At 42.9% G+C, this 16,900-nt stretch overlaps 1 protein-coding gene across 2 annotated transcripts in view; it reads left to right on the top strand.

Moving 5' to 3' along the window:
- Positions 1–16,900, top strand: part of DIPK1A (divergent protein kinase domain 1A) — a 581,055-nt gene that overhangs the window by 148,870 nt on the left and 415,285 nt on the right. Inside the window, exon 2 of one of the 2 annotated variants that reach the window (XM_078646336.1) lies at positions 14,213–14,307. The exons of the other annotated variant lie outside the window; for it this stretch is intronic. The gene's annotated coding sequence lies outside the window, so the exon portion shown is untranslated. The remainder of the gene's footprint in view (positions 1–14,212; positions 14,308–16,900) is intronic. 2 annotated transcript variants of the gene reach the window in all.

Genomic DNA, 16,900 nt, shown 5'->3' with positions numbered 1-16,900 from the left:
AAGTTTTTCAGTAAAATTTTGAATTCTAGAATTTAATGGGACCGTTAAAGCTGTGGAACTAGTTTCATCTTTTCTAAGCACTGGGAGAATAGGTCCAATTATCACAGTAACTGTCACTGCTTCCATGTTTCTGGTTAACTGTTCACTTAAATCATTTGTAGAATTTACATGACCAGGAATATTAATTCCAGAAGTACTAGGTATCTCATCATACCTTTCTGTTATAGGTATCTGGGCTGGGACTCTATTAATTTGAACTGAAATTCTTGAGGTTACATTAATCTGTTCTAGGGTTCTGCTCGAACTTGAACTTCTGCTTTGGTCTGTAGACACATTACCATTTCTACTCTGATCAATAATTTCTACTTTCTCATGTTTATAATTTACATTTGTTAATTTAGGAATCGAATTTTCATTCAAATGTATTTCTTTTGGGGGAGGTGGTGTTCTTTCAAAATATATATCCTTTAAAACTGCATTTTTATTATCAGTATCTTCATTATGCTTACTAGTTACTTCATTATTCGCCTGTTTATTCATTATTTTACTCTCAACTCAACCTTTTTATCATGTTTAAATACATCTTTCATTTTCTTGTACCAGGAAAACTTTTTCTCTTTCTTTAGATAATAATTATCCATGTTTTTTTTAAATATTTAGCTCGGTAATGTTTATTTATTTAATTACGCTGCACGATCCTCCGTTCTCCCCCTCTGTCAACCAGCTTTAAACCAGTCTTCCTTGAACTTAATTAGACTTACAAATCACCAATTTCGTATGTGACACAACGCTCGCCGGCTGCTACAACACACAGCAGCTGTGACACGCAAATGGAAACAAAACAGCAGTGGTAACGCGCATCAGCCAATTACAGCGCGACCACTAGAATGTCAGCCAACCACAGCGCGGTTGCTGAAAAAACCCTTCAGAATACCTCGGCCAATTACAGCGCGTCTGCTGTGACGCTTCGGTCAATCACAGCGCGGCGGCTTATGACGCATATAGCCGCTGCTGTTTCCAACTCTCTCCTCGCGCTCTCACTCCTCAAAACAGCCCCCCTTCACAAAAAACGATCGTAATTCTTTTAATACGATCTAAATGGTGCGGAACACTTTTTATACAATTTAAATAGGGCAGACTTTACCCGAAGGCTTCAAAAAGCTTCGCAATTGTTTTTCAACATTAGTAACTACATAAAACGAACCATTTGCCTGATTTCCTATAAAGGACAGTAATTTTCAGACATTCAGAATTGTATTCATTTGAAATAGACGACGCTATTTCTATCACATTTACACATACATATATACTGAAGAAATCCCTACTCATGCATACTTATTTTCTTCCTTAGGACCCTAACTTTAAAAGAAAACCTCTTTTGCCAGTAAGAAAACGACGTTTTTTACCCTTCACACGAGCTCAGATATGTCTTTTACTCTTTATCACAGCGAGTTTTAAAACGGGCTCTTTGTCCCTATACTCAAAGTTCACATTTCTTAGACAATCCTCACTATCATATATACATTTTATTCAACACACCTAGGAACCCTAAACTTGTGTTGTACATCCACAACACTAGTGATATGCGACGATATCACCTTTTGAAGCAGAACAAATGAACTGTGTAACCTGATAACAGCGTCCTGATAACAGCGTCACACTACTCTTGCCATGGCAAACCAGGAATTTTTCACACTGCTGGAAAAACCCTTATAACTACATATAACAAGCTGACAAAATCAAAAACTCAACATATGTTAAACATTGATCCTATGAATATACCAACATATATGTATCATGTATGTAGCATGTATGTCAAAAACAACATATAAACCGTACGCTGCTACCAAGGAATTTGATCCAGCACTCCTACCAAAATTCTGCATAAATGACTCTACCTACTACCACCAAACTTACCATATAATACCAGGCCCATATCAACAATAGGTACAAAAGGGGGTGGTGATGGACGGAGCATCTGAACCAATCAAACACTCACACCCAGTCAAGAGATCTGGGTTGAATCCATCACCGTTCTTTAGCCCACGCTGCCACCCCAGTTCAGACATGGCTATATGCTAATCAGTCTGACCCTGTGCCTCATGGGAGCAGTCCAGCCCGAACTGCCAAGCCATGCCTTCCCTGGACCGGAAACAAGCTTCCGAGGACCGGTTTCTGGCATTACAGCCGTCTTCAGCCCGGCTTGCTTGAATCCAGTGGCAAAGTGAGCAAGGGACTCACGTCTGAGCATACCCTGCCACACTTATGGCGGCCAAAGCGGTACAAAAGCGGGTGGTGATGGACGGAGCATCTGAACCAATCAAACACTCACACCCAGTCAAAAGATCTGAGTTGAATCCATCACCGTTCTTTAGCCCACTCTGCCACCCCAGTTCAGACATGGCTATATGCTAATCAGTCTGACCCTGTGCCTCATGGGAACAGTCCAGCCCGAACTGCCAAGCCATGCCTTCCCTGGACCGGAAACAAGCTTCCGAGGACCGGTTTCTGGCATTACAGCCGTCTTCAGCCCGGCTTGCTTGAATCCAGTGGCAAAGTGAGCAAGGGACTCACGTCTGAGCATACCCTGCCACACTTATGGCGGCCAAAGCGGTACAAAAGGGGGTGGTGATGGACGGAGCATCTGAACCAATCAAACACTCACACCCAGTCAAAAGATCTGGGTTGAATCCATCACCGTTCTTTAGCCCACTCTGCCACCCCAGTTCAGACATGGCCATATGCTAATCAGTCTGACCCTGTGCCTCATGGAACAGTCCAGCCCGAACTGCCAAGCCATGCCTTCCCTGGACCGAAAACAAGCTTCCGAGGACCGGTTTCTGGTATTACAGCCGTCTTCAGCCCGGCTTGCTTGAATTCAGTGGCAAAGTGAGCAAGGGACTCACGTCTGAGCATACCCTACCACACTTATGGCGGCCAAGCGGTACAAAAGGGGGTAGTGATGGACGGAGCATCTGAACCAATCAAACACTCACACCCAGTCAAAAGATCTGGGTTGAATCCATCACCGTTCTTTAGCCCACTCTGCCACCTCAGTTCAGACATGGCTATATGCTAATCAGTCTGACCCTGTGCCTCATGGGAACAGTCCAGCCCGAACTGCCAAGCCATGCCTTCCCTGGACCGGAAACAAGCTTCCGAGGACCGGTTTCTGGCATTACAGCCGTCTTCAGCCTGGCTTGCTTAAATCCAGTGGCAAAGTGAGCAAGGGACTCACGTCTGAGCGTACCCTCCAACACTTATGGCGGCCAAAAGCGGTACAAAAGGGGGTGGTGATGGACGGAGCATCTGAATCAATCAAACACTCACACCCAGTCAAAAGATCTGGGTTTAATCCATCACCGTTCTTTAGCCCACTCTGCCACCCCAGTTCAGACATGGCTATATGCAAATCAGTCTGACCCTGTGCCTCATGGGAACAGTCCAGCCCGAACTGCCAAGCCATGTCTTCCCTGGACCGGAAACAAGCTTCCGAGGACCGGCTTCTGCCATACCAGCCGTCTTCAGCCCGGCTTGCTTGAATCCAGTTCGGGATGGACTGTTCCTATGAGGCACAGGGTCAGACTGATTTGCATATGGCCATGTCTGAACTGGGGTGGCAGAGTGGGCAAAAGAACGGTGATGGATTAAACCCAGATCTGTTGACTGGGTGTGAGTGTTTGATTGGTTCAGATGCTCCGTCCATCACCACCCCCTTTTGTACCACGTTGTTAAACAAAGGCATCAATAACCACGTCTAGCATGCTTTTATAGCATGAAGAAATGTTACAATAAAACCCATTTTGTGTTACCCTACCAAATAACACAGGCCAAAGGTCTTGGTTCCAAACATAAACTCCAGATCAGAAATATAAGCCTGCAGCCCTTGCAACATGCAGGGAATAATTAGTGAACCTGGGATTAATATTCACTCAATACCCAGGTATGTTGTATCAATAACTCCTGTGCATAGCTGAAGAAATTCATGAAAGTTGGGTTTTCAGTGTATCTCTCAACTCTTAATCTGTTGCATCAAAGGATTATAGTTAGTAGGTTGAGAGGACCCTTGCTCTTTGGTTCATCACAGCCTCCACCCATCCCAGCTGCTGGTGAGCAGTTTCATGCTCCCCCAAGTTGACGCTACTTACATCATATGGGGTCTCTGGGGCTACATGAAGAGGGCTAATACAATCACCACATGGTATTCTAACTCTAGCAGTTTCTTCCTTACAGTCACTCCTTCCAACACTGAATAGCACTCCGTTGGCAGAAGGGTTGACTTCAGTAATTAGGTTATCGAGCTGCTTCAGTTAACCTATGCTTTGACTTGGGTTTGTTGACAAAGAATCTACCCTTCATGGCCTTTTTTCCGAGCTCCTCTGCTATCAGTAGTTTATTTATATAGAGTTTTATAGAGCGTGAACCAGACCCAAGAGGCTATCAGGGCGCTTTACAAGATTGACAGGTGGTATATAAAAGACTTAGAGGGGAGGATACATTATGAAAAAATAAATAAATACAGAAATAGGAACATTTACAAGTAACAGGCGGTCTCAAGTCCCGGGTGGGGTGCCCAGAGGAGCCGGGTAGGAATCATTCGGGGCAAAGGAATTTGCCCATTAGGAAGATTTTGGCCTCCTTTTTAAAGCGTGCCAGAGACGGAAGTCTCCTAATGGCGGGCGGAGTGAATTCCTTATTCTTGGAGCGGCCCCAGAGAAGGCCCGATTGTACGTTTTTTTTCTCGCAAGCATGCTGGTTGGATCACAAGGTTTCTGGCAGACAGAGAGTTTCTGGCTCCTCCGGATACCACAAGTTTCTGGGCGCGATATCCAGGGGAATTAGAGTATAAGGCCTTGTGATTGATGAAGGCTAGCCTCAGTTGGATTCTGGCCTCGAGAGGAAGCCAGTACAGAGCTTTAAGGTGTGGAGAGATGTGGTCGAATTTCTTTAAGCCTGTTAGGAGTCTGGCGGCAGCGTTGAGGCAGGCTTTCAATGGGGCCAAAGAGATCTTGGGTAGACCTGCGAGGGTAGAGCATCCATATTATAGTCTAGATATGACTAGTTCCTGGATTGCCATTTTCAGGTCTGGAGTGTCGAGGAAAGGATTCAGGTTTCTTAGGTAGCTTAGGTGAAATCTGGCTGTTTTGGCCATCAAGTTGATATGGCCACGCATATTCAAGCTGCAATCTACGGTTATTAAAAAGGGATTTAGCAGAGTCCACTATGGTTGGAGGGCAGTTTAAAGCTGAGATAGACTTGATCCATTCCTGACCGTCCCGGTTGGTTTTGGGTGGGGAGATTAGAAGAAATTAAAAAATGTTTACGTTGTGTTTAAGCTAGTTATAATTGAGCCAGTGGACAGTCAACTTCAATGCCTCATTCAAGGAGAGAATCCCCTCAGGAGAAGAGATTTTGAAGTAGATCTGGGTGTCGTCGGCATACATGTGGTAGGCGATGTTGGCAGTGCGTAGTACTTCTGTGAGCGGTTTGAGGTAAAGATTGAAGAGGGTAGGGGACAGGGTTGATCCTTGGGGACTCCAACTGTGATCGGAGTAGGAGCAGATAAGTTGCAGTTAATTAGAAATCTCTGTGAACGATTCTGGAGGAAAGACCTAAACCATTCAAGAACTGGGCCATCCAGTCCCATCCTGGTTTTGAGGTGTTCAAGTTGTTTGTCGTGGTTAACTGTATCGAAAGCCAAGGATCGGTCTAGGAGGATTAGGAGACAGGTTGTGCCTTGGTCAATGGCTTGGAGGGCATCATCCACGATGTGGAGGAGGGTGGTTCTTGGTGCTGTGTCCTGGCCTGAACCCTGATTGGAAGTCTTCTAGTAAGTGGAAGTTGGTGATGTGATGGCTCAAATGCTGTTGCACACATTTCTCCAGAACTTTAGCTAGGAGTGGGATATTAGATAAAGGTCTATAGTTGTCGGGGAAAGCAGGATCCAGCGTAGGTTTTTTTAAGCTTGGGACGACTTGGCCAGCTTTAAGAAAGTCCGGTATCGATCCCTGTAGGAGGGATGCGTTGATTATTGCAGTCCAAGTAGGGATGATAGTCTGAGAGGCGGCAGTTAAGCGGTTATATGGGATAGGATCATTAAAGTGATTGTTCGGGTTTAAAAAGGATAAAGATTTTGAGACAGAATGTTCGTCTTAAGCCTTGAAGTTAGACCAGTGTGCTTGGTTTTTGGGTGTTGTCTGGGAGGGCAGCACGGAAAGAAGAGTCAGATCTGGAGGGGTTTGGGAGTGAGAGGAGGATCTTAGTTCATTTCTTAGGGCAGAGATTTTGTCGTAGAAGAAGGAGGAAAATTCCTCACATGATACTAGAGATTTAGGGGTTTCTTTTGAGGTTTTTGCCAGTTTGTTTGATTGTTGTTTGACCAATTCGAATAGCTTGCAAGGTCTCTTCTTGGCGTTCTCCAATTCTGTTCTGAAGAACTGTTTTTTTTTTTAGAGTTGAGGCTCTTCCTATTGTAGGCATTTCTGGATTGGTGGAAAAGTTTTAGATGGGCTGCTGACGGGTGCTGTTTCCAATTTCGTTCTGTCTGCCGGAGGGATCTCCTCTCATTGTTAAGGGATCCGTTAAACCAGGGGTTCCTGTCTTTGATTTGGGTACTTTTTAGTTTTAGGGGAGCAAGATCTTTAACAATGTTGGATATAGTCGTGGAATAATGCTCAGTGAGGTTGTTGACCGTGGTGATATGAGGGGTGGTGAAGGTCAGTCTCACAGCGAGCAACCAGTTTCCCGAGATCAAGGTTCTTGGTGTCTCTAACCCGGCGTTTGGGAAACACGGGTTGTGGTGCCCATGTCTTGTGGGTGGCAGAAGGAAGGAAGGTGTGGTGGTCAGACCAATCGCATGGGTCTAAATCTTTTCTGATTACTTCATACCCCATCACACTGATCGTCTCACCACGGTTAATTGTGAAGGCTCCAAATAATATGAACTCAAAGTAATTTTACTCAGTTGAGGCCTGTGTGTTTCACTAGACTTTATAAATTACACTAGTAATATCCTATCACCTAGTAATGCACAGCTCTGGGATGACTTGTAATATGTCCCTCACTTTAGATCAATTTGAGGAGGGTAATTATATTATGTTAAACAGGCTATATTAATGCTAGATTGTGTTTATCGGCCTCAGTATGATGCTTAATGATGATTAATTTGTGTGATTTAATATGGCTGTTCTGTCTCTTGTTGTCTTTTTCCACCGTTTTAACAATGCCAATTGTTGTGGAAGTTTTACATATCAGAGAACAACATTAATGTCATAGAAGTCGGATTTAATCTCTAGAATTGTGATACATACTTTGAGTGTATCTTAACTACTTTACCAAGTTCTAGCTCCATAAAAATTAGGGATTAAAATTAAGAGCCTATGACGTGTGTCAATCAAATAGTTACCAATTCCTCCAATACAGTAATCATGACACAAACACATTATTCTAGGCATTACTTGTAGAACACATGAAAAATATAACATTTTAGAAATTCGGTGAGCGAGGGAAGGTACAGAAGTTTAAGAATAAGACACATTAGCTATACATCATCAGCACCAAATTTCATTTAACTTCAGGAAGTTTATATCAGATTGAATTGATAATTTTGGCCTCTCACCTTGAAAGTTATATTAACATTTGGCTAGACATGTCTTTAGCTGTCTGCTAGGCAGTGTTTAATTTGTAAAAGAATAAGTGCAGGAGCCCACAGTTTTTACAGAAGCCCGCTGATTATGCTGCCGAACCAGGCAGTACTCCTCTGGAGACTCGCTCACTGTTGTGCATCACCATTGTGGCACCTGCATCAATGGCACTATTGACCCCCACAGCCAGGTTGGACTCTATATTTTTTCTCAATAAGGTTATCCCAGCTTTGGTACTAGACAGGTAATTGAATACTTTTTTCCAGATAATTCTAAGCCGGGGCCTGGTTTTTTAGGTCTCGACCTGCATAGGCTGCGCATGCGCAGTCTCGCTGGCGAGATTTTAGGATTTTAGGTGAGCTTCACTATCTGGCTTTAAGCCCCGCCCCTCTTTCCCATTGGCCGGCGTCACGGTTTAGACTAAACGGTTGCCGGCCATTGGGAAAGAGGTGTTTGTGACGTACACTTTTCTCTTTTACAGATGGCCCACTTGGATCGGCTCGTCTGCCTTCCTTCTGCCGCAAAAGGTTCCTTATCCTTATGGGCCACATGGCAGCATAAAGATAATAAACATTTTGCAGCAGAAGGAAGGCAGACGAGCCAATCCAAGTGGGCCGTCTGTAAAAGAGAAAACTATACGTACAGATTCTGTGTGCGCCCAGAGACCGGAGCTATTCGGCATCAGGTACTCGCCTAAGATCACAATACTGAGATGTGACAGATGTGCGCCAAATAGTTTTTGAGCAGCACTGGGGTGTCAAGCGCAAAAACAGAATGCACAAAGCTTGCGGAGCACCCTGTCCTTTTCACCACACCTCAGGGACTATCACACTTGAGACTAGCCCAGAAGGCGATGACAGCCAGCCTCCCAGGCCCAGCTTGTGTACGGCCATTCTGTCTCCTTCGGTACACGCTGCGGCAGGAGTTTTTACACGGGAGCATTAGTAGACACGGTGGAAGCTGGCAGCCTCTCTGCGACGTATGTATGGATTCGCGTCACGACCCAACCAATCGCACCAGGACTCGGTGTGGGACTTAATGTAACTTCCAGAAGGCGCCGAGGCCACGCTCGAAGCAGCCATCACACAGCACTTGGCGGGAGGGCGGGAGAACGCACCTACTCGTGACACCGAGAGCCCCCGGGTCCTTGCATTCCGCGGGCGCAGTCAGGCTGGGCGATGGCCCGGCAGCTGGCAGCGTGGATGCCTCATTCTGTTCGGTGCGTTGCTTGTGTTCTGGGAGGGCGGGGGCCCTGAGACTGGTCTCTGGTGATGGGCTTGCTAAATTCCAAGCACCGGGCTCTTTGGGGGATAATAAACCACATGCTGTAACACATATGTCGGAGGATGCTTGTGAGCTTATGGGGGCTGGAGGGGAAGAGAATAGGGAAAAATAAACAGACAGGCAGAGAAGAATGAGGATGCCCTGCCAACTACAATTGTGAGGCTCCTACTTCTAAACGTTCATCACACTCGCCTTAGTTTCTTATTAACAAAAGTGTATACAAAAAAACACAGAGGAACCAGATGCGCGTTTGTTAATGCAGTCAACCTAAACACGGCTCACATGGATAGCCCTGAGTCTTCCTGAACTGGGATGAAGACCCACCCTAGAGGCGGGTTTGAAGGATTGAAATGAAAGGTACGAATGGCTGCACCGAAGCGTTAAAACAGGAATCCAATTAACAGCACGATCAAGGTGTATGCATCAATGGTGCAGCAGGTGCAGTGACACCGAGACACAGTGGTCACTGGCATATTCAGTACCAAGACAGCTGATGGAGACCAATTCTGCTTTCTCAAGGCTCCCTTGCTATACCATTTGTTGAGCTGGAGACATTTTAGTGGGGGTGCGCTTGGGAAATCTCGAAATGGTAGAATAAATATGGAATAATTACATATGTTGTTATGCTGCACTTTCGGCATTCGTATAACATGGAGCTTGCCATTAGTGTGACTTCTTAGCGCTGTGTATAGTATCATTTTCCTGTTTTCGGTCTCCGTTGTCGTCATTGAACCCGCCTCCAAGTCTTTAAAAGCGGAGCCGATACTGTCAGGTCATTACCATGTTCCCTGCATCGCAGGGCGGGCCTGAGCCCACTGCGCTGTCTTATCAGCATGCGTCAAATCGTGCAAAGCATGAACATTACAAGAGCTCTAAATTAGCAGGCTAATATGTAAAGCCCCTAAGTGGAGAGGAAACGCACTATAGGATACGTATATTATGTTCAGATACACAACTCCCTCCCCCGTTCTGTACAGGATCCATTCTCTCGCAGTTCGGTTTCGGAAGGGCAGGAGCCGTGGCGTTTAGGGCCTGGCTTAAACTGAGATTTTGAACAGTGGTATCTGAGCCTTGTGTGACAGGTTGGCTGGTGGTAGCATGACAACCACTCATTAAAAAGAGGGCATGAGTGGCTTCTTACAAATGGGGTTTCCTAGCCATGATCTAAGGTCTTAACGTACATTTGTCCTTCACTCTCCAGGGGGCAGCAGGTCTGACCCAGTACCCAAAAGTGCTGCCAAGGGCGTTAGCAGTCACCCTCTGCTGTCCATGTAGACCCGAAGGGTTGCAGGCGGGCACACCCATCCACCAGTACCCAGCCCCACCACCGTCTAGCATCCACGCCTTAAAGCAAAGTCTAGGCCCATCAGTCATTAGCACCCAGTCCCACTGCCCACTAGTGCCCTTGGTCAACAGAACACTAGCACCCAGGACCATGCAAAAATCGCTGCAGCTGCACAATCACGCAATTCCAGTGGCACTGACTATAGCCACTTCAGCTTTAGCGCAGTTCGGATCCATCAGGCACAAGCACCATAGGAATTATGTGCAGTCTGAGGCAACTTTCCACTAGACCCGAGGACCTTTAGTGCAGTCTGTACCCCTTCTACATTAGCACTTAGGTACTTGAGTGCATTCAGCAGTTCCAACCACCCCCTCACATCCATGGGCTTCAGAACAGTATGACCCACAAACTCGTCAATGCAGTCTGTCGTCACTCTCCGTTAGCACCCAGGTGCTTGAGCGACATGTGCCCCAAGGTCTTTGGCACAGCATACCTCCACCATCACCCATTGTCTAGCACTGCCTTCACCCCCACACGCTCATACATCACCCACAGGATTGCCACTAGGCTCTCTCCTGCCCACTAGCACTCAGGGACACTAGAATGCATGAAACTATCAGCAGACTGGTACTGCAACCCACAGAGGACAAGAGGCAGGTCCCAGCCACACTCTACCACCAAAGGATTAAGAGCAGTCTGCTCGACCACCAGTACTATTCAAGAAACTGAGAGCAGGCTGGCACACTCCAACCTAAAATAACCCAGTCAATTAAAACAGCCAACTGCTGCCAGTTTTCAGCTAGGCGTAGGGGCAGCTGACTCTGTTGCCCCTTATTCCCAGAGATTCCAGGAGTAGTATATCCCCTGGGCCCATTGTCTGCACTGCGTTTATAGCATTTATTTAAATATATTTCTATATGTATACATAGATATACATATATAAGCATATATAAATCTGCATTTCTATATAAATGCCAAAATAAATGCATGCATACATATACATATAAACGCATACATATGCATGTATGCACACGTTTACTCATATATTTTGATATATATGTTTATATATGTAAATATGTGCATATATAGATGTATAAAACATATATATATATATATATATATATATGCATATATCTTTACACATACATATATACATATATATATAAATATGTATGCACATATATAAAAATCCATATATATACATATCAATATGCATAAAAAATGCAATAGGTCTTGCCTTTAATGAAGTTAAAGCCATTTGCTTTGCTATACAATACCATTAGCAAAGCAAATGGCTGTAATTTAATAAAAGGCGAGACCTATTGCATTTTCAATGCTTGTTACTACTTTGGACACATTGCGACTTCCACTTGGGCCTCATTACCCTATCCATTGTGGGATGCCGTCTTTTAGGTATTTCTCACTATTTTATTGTCTCTCTCTTAGTGCCCACAATTCCATTATTACTTTTTTTTGTTTCAGTTTTATATGGCGCGAAATCAACCCAAAGGTCTTGGAGCGCTTTCCAAGAACATTCATTTTTGGTAGGCGCGGGGAGAATAAGTGATTTGCCCAGAATCCTAGGATGTGGAGCAGACGCCAGGACTGGAACCCTGGTTCCCCATCACCAAAGTTGGCAGCTCTGGCTATTATGCCACATCCTCTCGCCCTTTCTTCTAGCGGTGCCAACCAACTCTTAACATGTGCCTTATTTTTAAGGTGGGGCCCTCCTAATGCCTTACAGGGACTGTATCCCAATCCTTGGCCTGTAAGAAACCTTGCTTGTCTGTACTTGAAAGGCATACTGAGTTTCTTTCTTTTTGTGCTCTCTACCTTTTCTAATTATGGGTTTCTATTGTTTTTTTTTCTTTTTTATTCCTTGTCCATCTTGTCTCGCTCATTTAATTTGAGAGCCCTGATGATGATCCCTACACCCTTCTAGAAAATCGAAACGTTGACTATTACTGCGTACTCCTTCTTCTACTTGTAAATTCATGAAGTGTGCTTTGTTGTTCTTGTTTTTTATGCACATTCTTGGTCACCTATTATCACGTGTGTATCATGCTTCTAAGAGCACCGAGCACGTTTCTCACCACACACCCACTGCCCAGCCCCTGACATTTTTGGTCTTGACAAAGGAACAACAGCACATCTCACCACATGTGCCAGCAGAAACCGAGCATGATGGGATGTCAATTCCCTTAGATGGCTGCTGCATCCAACACTTAAGATCCGTGAGCATGGGGCGTGGGCTAGTGGGTGGTCCATGTTGCATTAAATGAACAAATGCCTGAGCTGCCGATCTTTGGGCAGCTTCATTAAGGAAAGTAGACTATCCAGGCTCCCAAGCGGAGGAAGAGAACAAGGCTTGCTGCAGCGTTGTGTTTGCGATTAGGCGTATGTTTGATTAAATATTTATACAGTGTGTCTTCAATCATGCCCTCAAGGAAAACACATGGGGAACTGTTAAAATCCTTATGGTGGGAAAGCAGAATATCTTAATACCGACACACCCCTTACCAAGTGCCAATCGCAGACTACTGGAAGCACTTTTACCCCTCGCATGTTAGAAGTCTTGCTTTATCAACAGCACTATTGCGCCCTTCAGATTAGTAGTCACATACTACCACAAGCAGTCACAACTCTCTAGTCGCAGTCTGATACTACTGACAGTACTCTGCAACCACGACACCACCAGAAGCACTCGCACACCCTTCACATACTATTAGTCTTGCGTTACTTCTGTTCCTATCAGAGTAGCAGTCACTAACTACCAGAAGCACTTACAGGAAAAAGCATTGGTTCTCATAAGAGTTATTTAAATTTAAACTTTTAAGCTGGCACTTTGAATGACGCAGGCAAAGACTCTGATGCAGAATCTAAAGTGGTCAATCCTCAAACGAGTAAGATATTCCAGGCCACATTAAAGAGGCTAAATCAGCTTATTGCTGCATATGGCTCCCTTAGGCTTCCAATTTATTCCAAGGAGTTATTCTACATAACCAGTGCCCTCTGTCTAGAGTGACGTAGTGTACAAAAAACAAAGAGTTGCAATGCTACCCAGAGAGATTGCTAGTGGTTTAGACTGTTTGCCAGCATTCTTCCCGTCAATATTTGTGTGTTACACTTTGTTATAAGCCAGACCTATTGGCTTTGCCACTACTTAAACAGCACCAACAGCTACTGTTTATTAAAAAGATTATTTCCAGTATTTCAGAACTATGTTTTTGGAAGTCATTATTTCAGTAAGCCAAGTTTCACCATTTTCGTTTGTGACCAAAAGAGACATAGAAGAATTTGTAGTTGCAGTAAAACAATTGCAAGGTTAACACTCCGTTTTGAAATAGAAGTAATCAGACCAGTCATTCTCTGTTATAGGTCAATAACGTTCATTTTCCAAATCTTATTTATGGTCACTATTTGCAGATGGTCATTAACTAAAAGCTTGAAAATGCCACAGTGTGAACCATGTCTAGAAGAGCAAGCAATTCCTAGTTCATTATTTTCAAAAAGGTATACCCTTTTATCAGTAGTTGTAGAATCATCCTTGTTTAAAGGTAACGATAACTCCATAATACTTCCTTCGGTTGTTCGTATCTAAATATCAGATCTGAAGTTAAGATAAATGTCTTCCAGACTACCTGGTTGATAGAGATCACACTGAGACGTTATGTACTTGTCCTGGCCCATTGGACAGTTATGAAAGGATTATGCCTTATGCCTGGGATCAAAGCTAGCTTTACAGAGTTAACTCCAAGATTTGTATAATTGATTTACGTGTGTCTAGTAATGTCCCAAACATAAATAGCAACGTTCTTGGTAAAATAATGGATTGCTATATGCATTTATAATTGTTATCTAACATTTTACTTTATTCCGATAATTTTTATGTTCCTTTACTTCACCTAAAGAAGTAAACTGTGTCCTTTTCTGTTTGCTAAAGAGATATGAAGGCGTTTAATAACTTACCTTTCTATCTCGACTCATTTTGGCATTTCAGAAATGACACATAGGAACCAATGATGCAGCTGAAGAAACTTAAATGTCATGTGATAGTCTTCTAAATTGGAAAATGCAAAGTCTTCGCTTTGAAAGGTATGTTTAATTTACCTAAGGATATGAAGGATTGTGTCTTTGGAAAACCGATAAATTGAGACCGTACATTTTTTATTTGCATATTCACATTATTAATTGTAATGCAGAGAAATTTTGAAAAATGTATCAAATTCTAGGTAAACTGTTAATAGTTATGGTAATCATTTATGTGCATAAACCTAAAGTAAATATATACTATCTCACAAAGTCTAGTTTCATTTCTTTTTTCTGTGCTGACAAACGGAATTATAAGCTTTTCTTGTATCTCTAGTAATGAATATTTTAAGGTGAGGTATTTTCTTGGTTTCCCCCAAGAACCATAGTCTTTTATTACTCATTTTGACAGCTGACATCATTATGGATGTTTGTTAACCCGAAAATGAAACAAAAGTATCAATTAATATAAGAGGTTCAGGAATTAACTTCAAAGTTGAGGCTAAATTACAGGTCTCCAAAAGGTTTATCCTGTGCTACCAATAATTTGCAGGCTGCCTCCACATACCTCACTCTTTATGGCCTGTCAGCTAGTTTGTGAGTGTATAGCTGGCCACCTGCTAAGTTAGTACTCTAAATATATTGGTCCTAGTTCTTTGAGGCCTTGGGAGTTAACACTGCAAGGCCATTCAGCCCAATCAACGTCTAAAAAGATGTATTCCTTCTTTTGTTCTTTCTTTCACTACTTTCTTCCTCTCCATTCTTTCTGTTCTTTCTTTCGGTCTCTCTTTTACTCATATTGTTCATCCTCTTCCTTGTTCCTACCTTTCTCTCCTTCCTTTTCCATTTTTCCTGTTCATCCTTCTTGCTTTGGTACTTTCCTATATCTTTCCGTCTTTCCTTCTCCACTTTCCTTCTGTGTCTTTCCTTTTATCTCTCCTTTATTTTTGTATTGTCTGTTTATTTCTTTTTCTGACTTTCTCTCTCTTTCTTGCTTCCTTTGTTTTTCATTTCTTTTTTAATTTCTCCCTGTCTCCCATTTTCTTTCTTTTTCTTTCGTACTCTATTTGTTGACTCATTTTCTCTCCTTTGGGTCTCCCTTCTGTTCTATCTGAATTTCTGTTTTTCTTTATTTCTCTTACTGTTTCCTTCTTTCACTTGCTACTTTTTGTTTCTCATTTCTCCTCTGTTTTCCTTCACTGCTTTTAGTTTCCTGCTTTTGTCTTTAAACTTCTTTTTCTTCCTTAATTCTCTCTTACTTCTTTCGCTTTCCTTTGCTTCATCCTTTCACTCCTTTTCTTCCCTTTATTCTCCTTTCATACTTTCTTTTTCTCTCTCTGCGCCTCCCTTTGTTCTCTCCTGTTATTATCTTTCTGTAATTGTTTTCCTTTTTACTTCCCTTCTTTATCTACTTACTTTTGTTATTTTGGGCTTGCTCTGTCTTTGTTTCCTTCTTTCTGACATTCTCATCTTTGTCTCTTTTCTTTCATTCTTTTTCTGTTTCTCCTATTGTTCTTTCTTCATTCCTTTGTCTCTTTCTCCCTCTTTTTACCTTTGTCTATATCTTCATCTATATATTTGTATCTTTCTTTTTCTTTCTCCTTTATTTTTTTCTATGTTTTACTTTTTGTTTTACTTTTTCTATTTCTTCCATTCTTTTTCTCCTTGTTCCTCTTTCATTTTTCATTCTTCTTCTTCCCATTAATTTCTATTTAATCATTTTTGTTTTCTTCCTTTCTCTGTTTGCACTTAACTACTTAAATCAATCTCTTCATGCATTCATTTGTACAGCATGATTGTATGACAGATATGTCCTGTGGGGAGAATGATTGCAGGGTTATGTTTAAAGTTTAGAAAGCTTTGAAGCTGCGTGGTCCTCACAAGAGTATATTTTTGCATATGGTCCTCTGTGTAATTTAAATAAACTTTCTGGTTAGCTCTTTTGTGAAGGTAAACAAATGGACTCGAAGGCAATTAGTCAAGCGGTGCTCTCAATCTGAGAGAAGTATCATCACTGCTTAATTTGTAAAACAAGTGCCGGTGGTCGAAGATTTTCTCAGAAGTCGGCGACCAGCACTTCCTAACACTGGAGTTGCTCAATATCAGGCTGCGTAGTCTAGATTCCACCTCATGCTACTTCCGCCCACCTTCCTACTTGTCCTGCCCCTTTGTTTCAGTCTTGAATGTAATTTTTCATCTCTACTTTCTCCTTTTCTAACTGTTTTTCTCTTTTCCTTCCTCCTTCTTCTCTTCCTTGATTTCTGTTGTTCTGTATCAAAGTGGCCGTTATAAAACATGAGTGAGTATCTGTAGGCCCCAGTTGCAATTCCCGACCCAGATTAACCAATGACTATCAGAGGACCCCACAGATGAGCCTTTTGTGATTCAGCTGTTGTGCCATTAATGTTGAATGCTCACTCAGAAGAAGTATGTTGTCTGCAAACATTATCGACGTATATATTCTGCATTACCAGTTTTAGCACCCTCAATAAAATTGCAGTGGGCACCCAGTATTACTGCCCTTCTAAAGCTAAATATGTCTAGATGGAAGTCCATTTACATTATAACACGACCCTCCCGGACCTCATGGAAAGCTTGGAAAGCTTTTAAGCCATTAATAAAAATCTCTAACATTCCTAGAGTTTTGATAAGGTACAGG

The sequence above is a fragment of the Lissotriton helveticus genome, chromosome 1_1, assembly GCF_964261635.1.
Source record: "Lissotriton helveticus chromosome 1_1, aLisHel1.1, whole genome shotgun sequence".
Lineage (NCBI taxonomy): Eukaryota > Metazoa > Chordata > Amphibia > Caudata > Salamandridae > Lissotriton > Lissotriton helveticus.
This window is presented reverse-complemented; position numbering and strand designations above follow the sequence as displayed.